The following is a 15,190-nucleotide window of genomic DNA, read 5'->3' as shown; positions in this document are numbered from 1 at the left end:
CATTTTTTATGTGAATATAACCAGCTCCGAAATATGACAATGGCAAAAAAAAAGTTATTGTCCATAAACTATTCAATTAATAATAATAAAAAGGGGATTCAAATGAAATGAAATTAAAAAAAACAAAAATAATAGTGCCGCAATAAATGCACATTTCTTAAATGTACTTCAGTGGCACAGCACACACCTCACAGAAATAGTCAAAGAGGAGGAAAGAAACTCCAGCACTGAGGCTCATCCCATATCATTTACATTTTACCCATCAGGCTCCGTTTTCAGTGTGCTGATGCAGGAGACAGCCCCGCCGCGCGTGCGAGTGAGACACGCGGTGACGAAAGCTGATCAGCCCGCTCTCATTTGCATATTTGCCAATTCCATTAATTAACTCGGCCCACCTAATCAGGGCTAATTGACCTATAAAGAAGGGAGGCCTCATTGTCTCATCCAATCATCTTCACCAAGCGCAGAGGAGGTGCGTCGGTGAAAGCAGGGGTACTTCCGACCTGACGGTATTTATAGACCTCTTGTGAGGAAGTTTTTCACTTAAGCAACCAGCGACTGAGCTGCTGTGACACGGAGCAAGAAAAAAAACACACACACACACAAAAAGGAAGGAGAAGAGGACAAATTCTTTACATGTGCGGCGTTCTTGTCGGAGAAAATTCGGGGAGGATCTAATGACAGTCGCTGGCCTGACTCTCCGGTCGTCGCCACGGCATGGCAGATCCAGAGGACAGGCACAGGGAGCCAGCCGCGGCCGCCACAGCTACAGAGACATAGCTCATTGTGACATTTCCAGTTATTTCTGGTTGATTAGGGCCATTATGTCTCCAGCTCTGATTTATGTTGTCATTCCCCCTCAGCAGTCCTGCATCAATAGATCTTAATGAATTGGTAAATAAGGGTGAAGATTACAGTTGACAACACCGCAACATTCCTCATTCATACCAGACAAGATTTATGTAACCAATTAGGAGCATAACAGGGGGGGGACTGGTCAGAAGAAGAAATAATCTTTCAACAGGAAAATTAAAAAAAGACGAACGCACGACAAAATAGATAATGGACAGTCTTTACCGCCGGCTTAGTCACACTGTGTCCATGCCCGGCTGGGGACTTTAAAACTCAGGAGAATGGATCCTTCTCTTTCCTCGTATGATTAAAAAAAAATAAAAAATTGATTTGACAAAAAAAATAATAATACACAGAATGGATGACAGCGTGTAGTGCCTGACTGCTGAAGTGTACAAAAAAAAACACACCCACATATGAATATAATGTCCCAACCAAAGATGATGATGATGGAATCAACAGATTAAAAATTAAGCCCTTGCCAACAAAGCACCACTTTGATATGGAAATGTACAATTTCAAGAAGCCACTCTTCCCCCACAACCATCAAAAACAGAGTCAATGAAAATGAGAAGGGGCGTATATCGAGTCGAGCTGTGTGTGTGTGTGTGTGTGTGTGTGTGTGTGTGTGTGTGTGTGTGTGTGTGTGTGTGTGGTGGGGGCCTACAAATCAATTGTTCACCTAACGTCTGATACATCGACTGACGAAAAAAAAAAAATATTCATTTGCATTTTTTAATAGTCTCCTATTTCTATTTCTTAATTCACCTACACTACAGATACACACATTTGTTGTCAGACAAAGAGAGGCTTCTTTGTTATTAAAAAAATAAATAAATAATAATAATTCAGATAAAAGTGCTGATCATCAATAGCCAGCGACAGGCCAGGAAGGGCCATAGGGCAGGAGTGAACAGAGGTGGAAAATTAAAGCAGAGTGATACGGGAGCCGGCTCCTTTCAGCCTCTCTCCCCTTCAAGCACATGCAAATGAGACCGTGCTGCTTAACTGCATCATTTATGTGGATAATAGCGGCATCATCATTACGGGAACTCAAATTAAATTACATCACAATTAGCATAACAAAGTGATTGGTTAAACTTTCAAAACAAATAACGCGGCTCGCCTAATGAACAGTGTTAATTGGCCGGCGTGCATTCTAAATAAAACATGTAGGTAAACATGTGTTTTAGGGGGAAACTATTTCAAAATTCATTGTCGTCTGTTTTATTTCCACAAAATAAAACAGATGTGGACAGAAGAAAAGGAAAAATAATCCTAAAAAAAATAATAATAATAATACTCAAAACCGAATACTGCCTGGGGGATTTGTAAGCTGAAATATAAAATGTGTAGCATTTAATTTTATTGCGCTAAAGAACCTATTATATGCCAGACTCTGGAGAACAATGTAAATTATCTGCCTTCAAAATGGAGTTTGGCCAATTCTCCATGTGAACTAATCACATAGCTCATTATGCATTAGGGTATTAAATTATGAAGAGGAGTCCCTTTCGCATTCCTGCACAAAGCCCTATGAAATGTTAATAATATGCCCACAATAGCCCAATACCATGCCTTGCTCACCCTCATCAATATTTAAGTAAACAAATTATCCAACTTGCCTTTGATAAAGATAATTAGTGCTTCACCGATTATCAGTCTCGTGACCTCTCTCCTCTTCAAACTAAACATCTGCTCCAAAGAGGTTTTTTTTATTATTATTCTTTCCACAAGAGAAAAACAAATAAGACAAAGTCCAAGGAAAAGCTTTGCTCTCTCAAAAACACATACAGTAACTGCAGCTGTTTAATATTTGATTGTTATCAGCTTTAAAGAAAAAAGAAGAAGAAAAAAAAAAAAAGGTTAGACAGTGGCTGTGCCCCCTTGTTATTCTGTGGTTAACAGTTGTCTTCTAATGATCAATGATTAGCTTTTCAAACAAGCAGCAAAACAACAACAACAACAACAACAACCAACAACACTCTGACCAACTACTACGAGAGCAAACTCACACACTCACTCACTCTCTCTCTCTCCCCCTCTCTCTCTCACACACACACACACACACGCTCTCAACTCATGCAGACACACACACAAAGCCACATCAGTGAACAGGCGCGCGTGCACGCACGCACACACACACACAAACACACACTAAGCCATTAATCAGCACTAATTAAGCAGCAGATTAACAGAGCCTGCAGACCAAGACTGCACAGTTACACAGTGGGACGACCAACAGGGAAGTCAGGAGACACAAGCCGCCAATAAAACACAACCATTAAACACAGCCAGATCTAGATTTGACTATGAATGACAGACGATTGAGGGGTGGATGGATGGATGGATGGATGAATGGATGAATGGAGGGATGGATGGAGTCTGCCTAACTTTTTTTTCTCCTTTTTTTTACCTGAAAGTGAGAAGTGCCAGAGAGCTTGACCAGAGAGCAGAGTGCGTGCCCCTGCCACTGCCGAGGGTGTCTAGCAGCAACGGCCGCAAGTCGACTGGTGTCACTGCGTGGAGAGGCAACACTATCTGTGTCATCACTTCAGCCGTGTTTATGGGGGATGGCATCATAAACAAGCCAGCTCCCCCCCTGCCACCCACCAACCCAGCCCCCGCCCCAGCTCCCCCCACTCCTTCTCTCCTCTCCTCTGCTCTGCTCTGCTCTCCCTCTCTCGCTGCTGCTGCTTCACCACCACCACCACCACCGCCGCCGCCACTGCCGTGCCATTCATGCATACTTAAATCACCCTCGCTCCATTAAAAAAAAAGAAAGAAAGACGGGAAAAGAAAGAAAGAAAGAGAGAAAGAAAGCCTAGATGTCTCTCCTGACAATTATTCTATCATTTCCAGTTGTCACCGGGGCAATTACCGACCGGGGCCCCCCTGTGCGGGTCAGACATGCAGGCCCGATAGGAGAGGCTGGAGTTGGGGGTGAGAAGGAAAAAAGTGGGAAAGGGGACGGCGGAGTGAGTGTGTGTGTGCGTGAGTGTGAACGGAGGGGTGGGGGGGGTGGGGGGGTGTAGTGTACAAAATGGAAATTTATGACAGAGACACGGTAGCTTCTTTCTCTCTCCACGCTGGAAATAATTACACCATCATTTCTTATGCCTGCCAATGATGAAATATATCACAATTACTGAAAACACCTACTTATCATTTCATTCCCCCCCCCACTTGATTTATTTACACAGAAGAATTATGACTGAAATTTCTATTTCACTCAAATTTTTTTTTTTTTTTTTAAAAACACGACCTTGAATCTGATTCTAGTTTTTTCTCATAGTTAAAATAACTCTACATTTTAATTTTTTTGGTGTAAGAGGGAGAGTGTGTGGAGCATGTACTCAGTGAGTGTATGTGTGTGGGGGTGGGTCCTGTGTGTGTGTGTGTGTAGAGTATGTGAGAGAGTGTGAGGGGATCTTCACACGGGGAGCACCGTGACTCCTCGCAGGATGCTCGCCCGCCTCTCCCCCTACGCTGCTCGCCTGCATGCTTACCAGGCGCCCGCTCGCGCTCTAATCGCACATCTGCTTCTCTCAACACTCTCTCCGTCTCTCTCCCCCTTTTAAGTGCACACCAAATACACACGCTCGCTCACACACACACACACAACCTGCTGGACTGTCTCTCTGCTCGAGAGGGAACCGGAGACAGAGCCGGAGGATGCCGCTACAAGAGGTGCATTCACCACGGAGGTATGTGCGTCTGGCTTTATTTCAGTGCAATCCACTGCCGTTCTTTTCAGTGCAGACGGTGTGCATGCAAATGTGTGTGTGTGTGTGTGTGTGGATGAAAAGATTCTCAATGGGATTAGTAAAGGGCTAAGCAGTAGTCAGTATAGTCTCCACACTGTGCTCCGGCTGAGAGTGGATAAGACTATCAAAAACAATTAGCCACATCACATCCTCGCACCACCAAGTCACGCACTCTCACAAAAGCACCGCCACGACACACACAAGCACACGTGCAAACAAAGCCATAATTAGTCCACAGCCGCAACAACAGAGGAGAGACAGGGCAGACAGAAAATGACCTACCTCTTAAACAATGAACGCGAAAAAAAAATCCACCAAAAAAAGAAGCATCTGAAGAAATAGTCTCAGGGAAGTGGCATTGTGAGTGTGTATCAAAAAAACACAGGGAGAAGAGGGCTAAACACCACGAGTGGAAAAGTGTGTGAGGGGGCGAAAGTGAAGAAAAACAAAAATAGAGAGAAAGTAGCTCACGCTGACTGTCAAAGATCTCACCAGAGGAAATATTTACAGCGATATTTACAGTAGTGAGAGGGGAGAGCACCTCTGCCTGGTCACGTCTGGGAGACAGTTGCCGTTTCAGCGCTGCCTAATTAAAACAAGTCAGGCAGCCCCGCTGGATTGTTTTGACGCCCGAGGACCAATAGTACACAAAAACCAGCCACTTGATCGGTGGGGTAGGGGGGCTGGTCGTGGGGAGCAGAGAGGAGGGGGCGGAGGGTGGTGAGGAATATTGGCAGAGGAATATTGTGTGTGTGTGTGTGTGTGTGTGTGTGTGAGGGGGGGGGGGGGGGGGTGGGTGTTCTGAAACATTTTGTAGAGGAATCTGACAGGGGAGGGAGACCGCTGAGGTTCACAAGTGGGGAGACCTCCACAAAGCTCACGTTTTCTTCAATAAAATGCCCAGATGATGCTTTTTGGACAATCTCAACACTTTTTAAAGCAATCAAACAAAGTAAAAAGGGTCCAGGGTAAGGGAAGATATTAAATAAACAATATAAATATACAGCTTATTTTACAGCTTATAAAAGGGTATACAACTGTATATATATATATATATATATATATATATATATATATATATATATATATATATTTTTTTTTATGAAATAATTATTATTTCAATGTCTCAAACAGGAACCCTAAACACAGCAAGTCCTCCCCCCCCTCCCCTCCCCTCCCGCCTGCTAAGGAAAGCTGAAGCGAGATGAATTAAGCCGGACGAGACTCACAAGTGCTGAATGGGACACACTGACATGTTTCCCCAAAGTAAACAATGCACAACAGGCAATGAGATGAAACAGTTAGGGCTACTGGTGTTTGCAAATCTTGAGGTAATTTTTTTTTTCTCCTCTTCCATTTTCTTTCTCCTTTCTTTTCTCTCTCTCTCTCTCTCCCTCGCATGCCACAGATGTTTTTCTTAGTCGCTCCAACAGACAGGAATCTACTGGCAAGAAGAAAGGCTCAGTCTTCCCCAGGAGAGAGGAGTACAAAGCCCCCAGTCTGCACACAGCAGATGCAGAAAGCCAGTCCATCTGCCACCAACTCCATGTACCACATGGGCCTGAGAGAGATTTTGTTGTTTTTTTTTTTTTCTTAAGTTTACATCTGCCTACCTAAGTGTGTGCAACACAAACATAATTAAATGCAAAGCAAGTAAATCTTGCAGGACCGCGACTCCAAATTGAAATGTACACAAACAAACACACACACGTGCACGCACACAAGCATCCACAGCATGAGGTTACACGGAGTGCAAGAACTATTATGTTTTTAGGAGAGGCACCCCGGGCAACTATGACAGATTTATTTAGGAAAAGATGTAGCCCCCAGCGCAGGGTAAAGACCACTTGAACTCGCAGCTCTGACTAGTGCACTGGCATGATTTAACAGGCTCTGAATAGTACATTATCTCCCCGGCTCCACTGGAGCATATTCCAATCCTATGATATCATTATTAAGAGACCAACACAGTCCAAAAAAGATGCCACGTTTTTTTTTTTTTTTTTATTACTGTCATCCGTCTGAGCTCGGAGGCACAGAGGGTAAACACTAAACAATCGTGGCAGAGCAAAAGAGACAGTGGGAGCTGGAGTGAGCGGAAGAAAGAGATGACAAGAGCACAAAAGCAAGCAAGAGAAAGGGGGGGGGGGGGGAGAAAAACTGTGGCAGAGAGGAAAAGAGGGCTAACATAATACAACTGCTGTTAATTGCTCTAAGCATCCACATTATGTCTCCCATTTCTCTTCAGTGCACCGGGCTGCGGGCTCAAAAGCTTCTTCAGTCCCTTTAATAAAAATACTCAAAAGAGTGAATCACCGGAAAAAAGACAAACAAGGGGCCTCTGGCCTGTGCTGGCGTGGATGCTCTGCCCATTTCTACACATCTGTGACAGTTGTGCGCCTCCTCCCTGCAGGTATTTATTCCCAGCGCCTCCTCTCGCAGTGCTTTCTGCTGCCAAGGTCAACCGAGACAAACAGGCCCACCAGCGACTTGATGTAGTGGCAGCAGAACAGTGAGAGGAGGACGAGAGACAAGGGGGGGGGGGGGGGGCAGGGGCGGCGGTGGTGGTGGTTGCAGGGGCGGGGGGAGGTGGGGTGACGGAGAATAGACATGTGCATAGTGGGTACAGTGGGGAGGGGGCGATGGGGGCGATGGTGGCAGCAGCTGGTTACCAACCCTGGCAGGAGCAGCAGAGGTGGGAGGGAGGGAGGGGGGGAGCAGTGAACTGAGATGCGGTGCAATGCCATGAGAATGATGTCGTCCAACCCCCCCCACCCCCCACCTATTCTCCTGGCACACGCACACATGCATGCACACTCACACACACACACATTACCACTATTAATTTTCAATTAAAACCACCATTAGGTGCGGCGCCTCGGGGGCATTAGACAAAGTCAAGCGACCATCACAGAGGTTTTTTCCTCGTCAGTTCTGCCACCGTCACTTCAGCACTAACAGGTCACCACAACATACACGCACTGCCATTAGGTTTATCAGTCAGTGGGCAGGCCAGCCTTCAGCAATGTGGAGCAATTCTCCCCAAACATCAGCCAAAAATGTCATAATTGACTCTCATTTAAATTAAAAAAAGGTGTCAAAAAAACATGCATGACCAATTACACACACTCAAATGTGAGGGTTTCATTTACAGGATATGAATGAGGCTATCCATTCACTCCTCCTTCCTCCGCTCTCATTTGTAAGTAGCAGAGTAGTCGGAGAGAGAGAAAAAAATAAATGAAGTGATTTTACCATCTGTTAAAATGTGCTCAACTGCCCCTTACAACTCCCACACGGTGATTACTCGTGTTTCCACAGAGCAAAACAACCACACGTATATAAAGCAGACGCACCGCCGGTTGTGGTAGTGAAACGTTTCACAAGCACAATTCATGAGCCACTTACTTCTGACGACAAATAAATAAAAAGAAACCGACACAGTCAAAGGGAGTTTAAAGAAGGTATAATGAGGGGTAGGGCTCTTTCTAGTCCTGGGCAACGCTGATCACATGATAAGTTGTTAATGGCCAAAGAGCAGAGACCAACACAGACCGGTGATTATATAAGTGGCTGGAAGGCAGCACCGCTTTTAATTTACTGGACTTAAGCACCAGCGTATCCATGGCAACGTGGCCTTGCATTGTGCATTCTGAAAATCCCTAATGAAATGCCTATTAAGTGGCTGATAATGACAGTGTCCAAACATATTTGCATATTTATTCCACCGTCCGAAAAAATAAAAAATAAATGAATAAAAGGTGAAGGGGGCGGGAGGCGATAACTGCAATCACTATAATAAATATGGTGATGTTTGTTTTGTTTGTTGTTTGTTAGACTGTGGGCACCTTTGATAAATGAAAGGCTTGGTAATTAGGGCTGGAAAATGACTATTATGTGTTTTATTTGAACGAATGAAAGGGAAAGCGTTTTTATATATATAGTTATATATATATATATATATATATATACAAAGGTGAAGAATATTAAGCGTTTGCAACAGCACAACAGAAACCATATGAAGAGAAAGACAGAACAAAGACCTCTGTAGTCCTGTGTCTGAAAGCAGGATAGAAAACAACTGTGGACGTATAGAACTCTCGCCACTTCTTTACACTAAGCTTGTAAACTTAAAAGTGTTAGTTTTGTTTAAAATAAAAATTTACACAAGGCAAAAAAACAAATGTTGTGATGGGTGTGAATTAAGGCCCCATTGCCTTCCTCCGGGAGTCTCCACATGTGACTTCCATTTGCGACTTTGGCCGAGTGCCCAACAGGACATCCCTGAGAGAGTGTTTGCTTGACTCAATATCAACAGCCCCAGCAAGCAGCGGGGGGGGGGGCTCCACACAGCCCTCTCCGGGCCTCTGGTTCCTATTGAAAATAAACCAGGCTGTACGTTCACCGGGCCCAAAAATATCAACACGCACTGCGAGGAGCCACGTATAGCACTCAGCAGTGTTCCCGCAGATGCCTCTCCAAGGCATAATGATACCTGCGCCTCCCCTCCAGCTGCTTCTGCCGACAGTGCTGCTACACGCAGACAGCAGGCAGGCGGGAATTAAAGTATACATTACAGCAGAAAAATAAAAAGAGATCGAAATGACAGAAGTCAGACAGTTCAAGCTGACCGGGCCTCTTGAAACGAAGGAGCTGGTAGACTTGCGAGAGACACTCCAGGTTAAATTGGCCCTCCTATGCCGCCTCTTATACCCCCCCACCCCCTACCCACTACCACAGCTGCCTTCCAATGCCCAGCCCCCTTCCTAAAAAAAAAAAAAAAAAAAAAGAAGAAAAAAATAGCTTTTTCTTCAAAAGAGTATTTGAATTAAACGAGTTGCTGAAATCAAACGCTTGGCTGAGCCGGGTAAATTTAAACAAGCAAGTGCAGCTCACAGCAGTTTACCTGTTATACAGCAGATTGGAATTAGATGAAAGAACAGAGCATGGCAGACAACTTCCCTTTTTTCACAGCAGTAGATAATATCATAGAGTAAAAGGCGGTCGCACTTTAAATTAAATTCCTACTAATGCAGCTCAGTAGTTGTGTGTGTGTGTGTTTTAATGTTTCTGGCTACTGAGATGTCATCAAGATGAAGGATCAGTGAAAAGAATGTGAGCAACAATGGTCAGATTTCTATGACAGCGCTCCGTGGTGTCTGAGGATCCCACATCTCCACCTCTGCCAAATAGATTATCATTCCCAGAACCGTGACCGCAGAGTTGAATGGCAGCAGGACGGGCTTCACTGGCAGTCAAAAGAGCACAACACCTGTGTATGCAATGCAACAACCGGCGACCTGACGTCCAAGGAATCCTGTCAACGCATTTGCAACCACCGATGAAATAAAAAAAAATTAAAAAAGGAGACTTTAATTCGGAACGAGAGGAATATTGGATAACAGGAAATGTCTCAAGCAAGCGAGATGTTCTCTTCATGAGCAGAGTGGACTTCAGGATTCTCTGATTACCTTGGACTTCTGACTTACTGTTGACACAGTGGCTATCCATTCATTCATGACTTAAAACACTATTCAGCTAGACACCAATTACACCTAAAAAAAAAAACCCAGATCAAATTAATTCAGGAAAATGGCATTCCAGCAAAGAATAATAAACTCATTATATGGAAATTTCAAACTCTTCTATTCTCCACACCGCGGCTAATTCAAACCTAATTTTTACTAGCCACTAATTTGAGGGTGAAGGGCGGGGGTGGGGGTAGGAATTACATCTGGAGGTAATTCATTGTGTGGAACTGAGCCCAGTAGAGGCTTCTATCCCCTGCACACAGAAAAAAGAGACAGACAAGACATAGAGACGTAACTACTTAGGTGAGTGGGACTTCCGGAGCACTGAAACAACACTTTTCACAAAAAAAAAAAGAAGAAATGTTTTCATTGTGCTGTCACCAGACACGGACTGGAGAGGATACCGGTGCTGCAAGCACAAACAGAAAGACAGCCAGAGATACTGATAAATAAGAGAGAGGGAGAGAGAGAGAGAGAGGGAGGCAGAAGGATTTCCAGGAAACGTGGGACTTCTTAAGAGAGTTTGGGCTCAACCAGACAGCTGCACCAGTTCAGGATTTACCAAAGAGCCAAAGCTGGGTTATAGTGACGGAAGTGTGTGTGGGTGTGCAATGTGGGGGCGCAGAGTAACTTTGGTTCTCGTTAGGTGCCGTGCCCACTCCGAGACTTAAGGGTTTATGAGGAACGTCTACCTCTCGAGTGACCAGCTACATCTGGGCCGCTTAAGTGGGAGCGGTGCCTAATAAATGGCACGGCTTTTCCCAATGATCCGCAGTTTCAAAGCGCGGGGGTAAAGGGCGTCCAGCTGTATCAGTTTCGACCGTATGGGCGCAAATTAGAGCGTTATTCGGAGGGGAGTCTTTCTCGGGGAGGGTGGCAGAACCAGAAGTGGACATGTTTAAATGACTTATCTTGATGCTGCGGGTAAAACTGCGAGGAGGTGCGACGTATAAAGTTTGGCTCGCTACAGAAAAGGGGGGATCGGCGAAAACTCCGGCAGGAGGACATTAACATGTGACAGAGAAACTCGCCTCCGTCCCTTTCCGCTACTTCCATCCCGTGCCGATCCCCCACATCCCCCCCCACCCCCCGACACTTAATGTATTTTCCAAATGAAAATAAACGGAGTCCAACCAGTCGAAGGCAGTCATATTCTGGAATATGAGATCAAATAAAGGCTTCTGTGGAGGCTGAAAGGAGAAATGAAATGGCTTCTGAGGGGAGATGTACCGAGTAATAAAATTACTCCTTTATATCTTCCTAAACAGCAGATGTTCCCCTGGAGTGGATGAGGGCTTCACTTTGGTCAAAGACAAGTATGCAAGTGGCAATTTTTCTTCCCTCGGGGAAGATTCCACCGATACACTTCTTGAGGCTTGGCTCGCTGCAATTTTCTTGAAAACGAGACACTATTTCGGGCAACAAGTTAAGCGGAACTTTGGAAGTTTCACTTTGATGGTGTGCCGGCACACGCTGTCACTGAAAGGTATGTTCCATTAAAGTGGAACAGCAAGATGATTCATAAGCCTATTGCTTTTCAATGAGTTCAGACTGGGCCGAAATGTTCAGACGGACGCTTGTATTTTATACTAACACATACGGTCGACTTGGAAAATGACCATGATGTACCACAAACACAGTGAATCCTCTTCGGGAAGAAAAATGTCATTACTTTGAGATTGGTTCGCCATTGCGGTTATACAAGCACCATTCCATTTGGCATTGGGGCAAATTTACGACAAAAAAAAAAAAGTATGACTCTGACTACTTTAAATCAAGTAATTGATTTGTGTTCGAAAATCGCCGGTCACAATAATATTCAGATGTTTTTTTTTTTTTTTTTTAACTAAAGCAGGACAATATTAAGAGGGAATTTGAAATTGTAGAGAATACATTATAATTCATTATACAGTAGCTATTAAACCTTCAGTAAAAATGGTTTAGTACAAGGATTGAGCCACTTATCAGACGTACTCACTACCTTTTAAAAGCTGTCCGCGCTCAGTGCTCTGAGTGGGGAGAAAAAAAAAAAAAAGCAATCGCTGATGACTCTGAAAATAGGACGAGATGTACAATTTATCAAAACAGACACAGCTGAAAGGGATTTCACAGAATCAAGGGTTGTAACGGTTTGTTCGAAATCACACAAGGAGAGATGACTGCAATTTACGAAATACAAAAAAATTAGAAAAAATCAGATGCACCGTTTTAAAAAAGTTTTCCATGAAGTGCTTTGGGTGATACTGATTAAAAAAAAACTGGACTAAAGTGATTTTAATAATCAAGTGTATTCTTTAAAATCGAGTGCTTGGGTGATATTTTCACTGTATGTTGCACGGGTCAACATTTTAATCAAGAAGCTGTTGTACCTTTCCGCAGCAGTTTTAATGTGTTTCCTTAATGAGGTTAATCCAAGAAAATTACACCACAAATGAAACGAACTGTACACACAAGTATCCCCGTTCCGTTTGTTGTCGCGTGCAGCCTTGACATGTAATTATGTGGTTTACACCGGGTTGATGATGTTTGTGCCGCGACTATAAATGAGTTCCTGGCGTGAACGTCACTCTCTGTGACAACCTGCGAGACAGCTGTTTACAAACACACACACACACACACAAGTGGAGCGCGCCAAGCCCGAAAATAGTACGCGGAGTCGCGCAGTTGCGGCGCGGGACACGTGTCTCGAGCCGTCACCGTGAGTGACTCTTTGATTTACACGAAAGCACCTCATTATACTCGGAGGCAACATTTTCAACACGTTGCAAACTTGGAAAACATCATTAACTTCTTCTACTTCTCTCTCTCTCTTTCTCTTTCTCTCTGCAGGAGCCTGTTGCCATCTATTCAAAAAGACAAATGGCAAAGGGGATGTTTCTGACAGCTTGATGCCTGTCAGACATCTCCCTGCACATCCAGCCCTGAACTGTTCCACCAAACAAACAGCAGGCTCCACTTCAAATACATAGCAGGACTATTAGGTCATCTTCTCCTTTGTTCACCCTCCCCGAAGAACTTTGGTGACTAACGGCAATCTTTCCCCCTGCTCCACCTATAAACCTTTAACTCTCTTTAGGGCCACGTCATAATGAGCGGCTGGAAACGATCTGTACATATACATGTTATCTTGTGTGTTCAGAAAAGCGGTATTTGTTGTCTTGAGTGGACCAGAGGAAGGCAGCGGCACAAGGTCTCTTTTGTTTTGGGACGGGACAAATCAGAGGTTTCCTTTTAGGATATTCAATATCCTACAAGGTAACTAAATGTGAGTTTACTGTGTGAGCTGTATTTTTTCGTCGTTGAAAGGGAGGGCGCAGAGGCTCGCTATGTGTGTGTCTGCGTATTGTTGCCGGCAATTGCCGTGTGGCTTGTGCGAGTCCCCTCCGACAAAACCTGGGAAATCAATCCAGAGAAGAAAAACTTCTTATGCCAGATGTCGCACTTGAAATGAAAGGGGGGGGGGGGGGTCAAAACAGAGATGGAATTAAAAACGTATCAAAAATGGTACCTCCACCACTTTGAATGTCTGCTTGTTATTTTAGGTGGCTTCTCTGGTGGTGAGCCATGTCAAAAGTGTGTAAATGTCTCACTCTGCAACACATCTCCACTGTTTACTTTATGAGTTGCCAAAGAGAATGAAAGACAAATGTTTCATTAGCAGGTGACTTTTTTTTTTTTCTTTTTTGTCGTTTGGTTTACATGCCTTTGGTAGTTCCTGCTCCCTGACACATATACGCGCACCCTTGCATACGCTGAATATAATTATAAATGCAAGGCTTGCTATAGGGAGCTGAACTTTTCACACCTTTCAAAGCCACAAAATTGGATGGTTTTGTGGTTGTGCAGCTGCCGCTCCACGCTAATGTGAGGCGGTGTCATATGAAAAATATTCCTCTCCCCAAACCACAGGGCTGGTCATTAATGAAACACAGGCTGCGCAGTGAGGTCATACAGAGTCTAGATTTCAGCAGCCACACTTAAAAACCGCTCAGAGAGAATAGAGAAACATGAACACAAATCAGATTCCAGCTCCAAGGACGGGGAAAATAAATAAATAGAGAAAGGCACTGGCCCCTCTCACATTTTCCCCCAGCGCTCTGCAAACAACCGTCAACTGCAGCTCAGAAACAGCTCACAATGAGAGCAGACTAAACAATCTGGTCCGGGCCAAGGAAAATGCTAAGCAACTCTGCACACAGGATGTTTCACCCTAATTGCCAACTATCAAATCTCACAATGGAATCCATCCATTTGGCAAATTCTTCACAGCAAACTCGGCAATATGCTCTTTTTTTTGGTTTTAAATGTGTCAAATTTTGTGATGAGAAGAAACGGGTGAAAAGAGACGGAGAGACACGGTATTGTCGAGGATTCCGCTTCTATCTTGGATTTACTGGGGGTTTATTAGGCTTACAGAAAAACTAGCAATAATGTGTGCCGAGAGTGGAGCGGGGGGGGGAGTTTTATTCGATAAAGGGTGCTGGGGGTCTTGTAAACTAGTGATTAAAATCTTCAGCATTAAGATAAACAGAGTGAATAGGTCCCCAAAGACATGCAGACGCAGGAAGAGCAAGGCCAAGCCCGACCCAGACTGAAAGACTGTGTACTGGAGGTGGGCATAGGAGCGTAACTGGAACCTTGGGACTGGTATACGGAGCAGGGTTACTAGGAGGGGCCGGGCTCTAAACAGGAAACTAATGGGACAGTCTCCAGCATGCACCATGTGGCATTGTATTTTCCAGCCAGTCATAGCCTCGCTCGCCGAGACCCCATGACTTCAAACAGCCAAAATAGCAGCACATTCATGAAACAGAACAGAACTACTGGGAATTAAAGTAGGCAGGGAAGAAGTTAAACACACACACACACACACACAAAAAGGTAGCACGCCTCGACAGCAGATGGTAAAATTAACATTTCAACAGTTCTTTCCTTTCATGTGGGTCTCGGCACAACTTTTTCTTTTTTGGAGAAAAAAAAAAAAAAAGAATAAGTAAGAGGGGCTTGGGTTTTGGTAAGATAGAGTGGTGCAGCAGGCAT

General features: G+C 44.3%; 1 protein-coding gene and 1 long non-coding RNA gene across 10 annotated transcripts in view; one reads left to right on the top strand and one right to left on the bottom strand.

Annotated features, from left to right (window-relative positions):
* The window catches only part of foxp2 (forkhead box P2), a 96,322-nt gene that overhangs the window by 60,041 nt on the left and 21,091 nt on the right, over nucleotides 1–15,190 (bottom strand). The window contains exon 1 of one of the 9 annotated variants that reach the window (XM_058626139.1): nucleotides 4,902–5,249. The exons of 5 other annotated variants lie outside the window; for them this stretch is intronic. The gene's annotated coding sequence lies outside the window, so the exon portion shown is untranslated. Of the gene's footprint in view, nucleotides 1–3,268; nucleotides 3,427–4,901; nucleotides 5,250–15,190 lie in introns of those variants that run through there. 3 more of the 9 variants (XM_058626145.1, XM_058626138.1, XM_058626146.1) reach the window with 3 other exon arrangements.
* Nucleotides 4,238–6,280, top strand: LOC131457229 (uncharacterized). The gene is made up of 3 exons (XR_009239995.1): nucleotides 4,238–4,559; nucleotides 5,754–5,885; nucleotides 6,028–6,280. It is a non-coding gene; the product is annotated as an uncharacterized LOC131457229 (long non-coding RNA).

The sequence above is a fragment of the Solea solea genome, chromosome 3, assembly GCF_958295425.1.
Source record: "Solea solea chromosome 3, fSolSol10.1, whole genome shotgun sequence".
In the NCBI taxonomy this organism is placed as follows: Eukaryota; Metazoa; Chordata; class Actinopteri; order Pleuronectiformes; family Soleidae; genus Solea; species Solea solea.
This window is presented reverse-complemented; position numbering and strand designations above follow the sequence as displayed.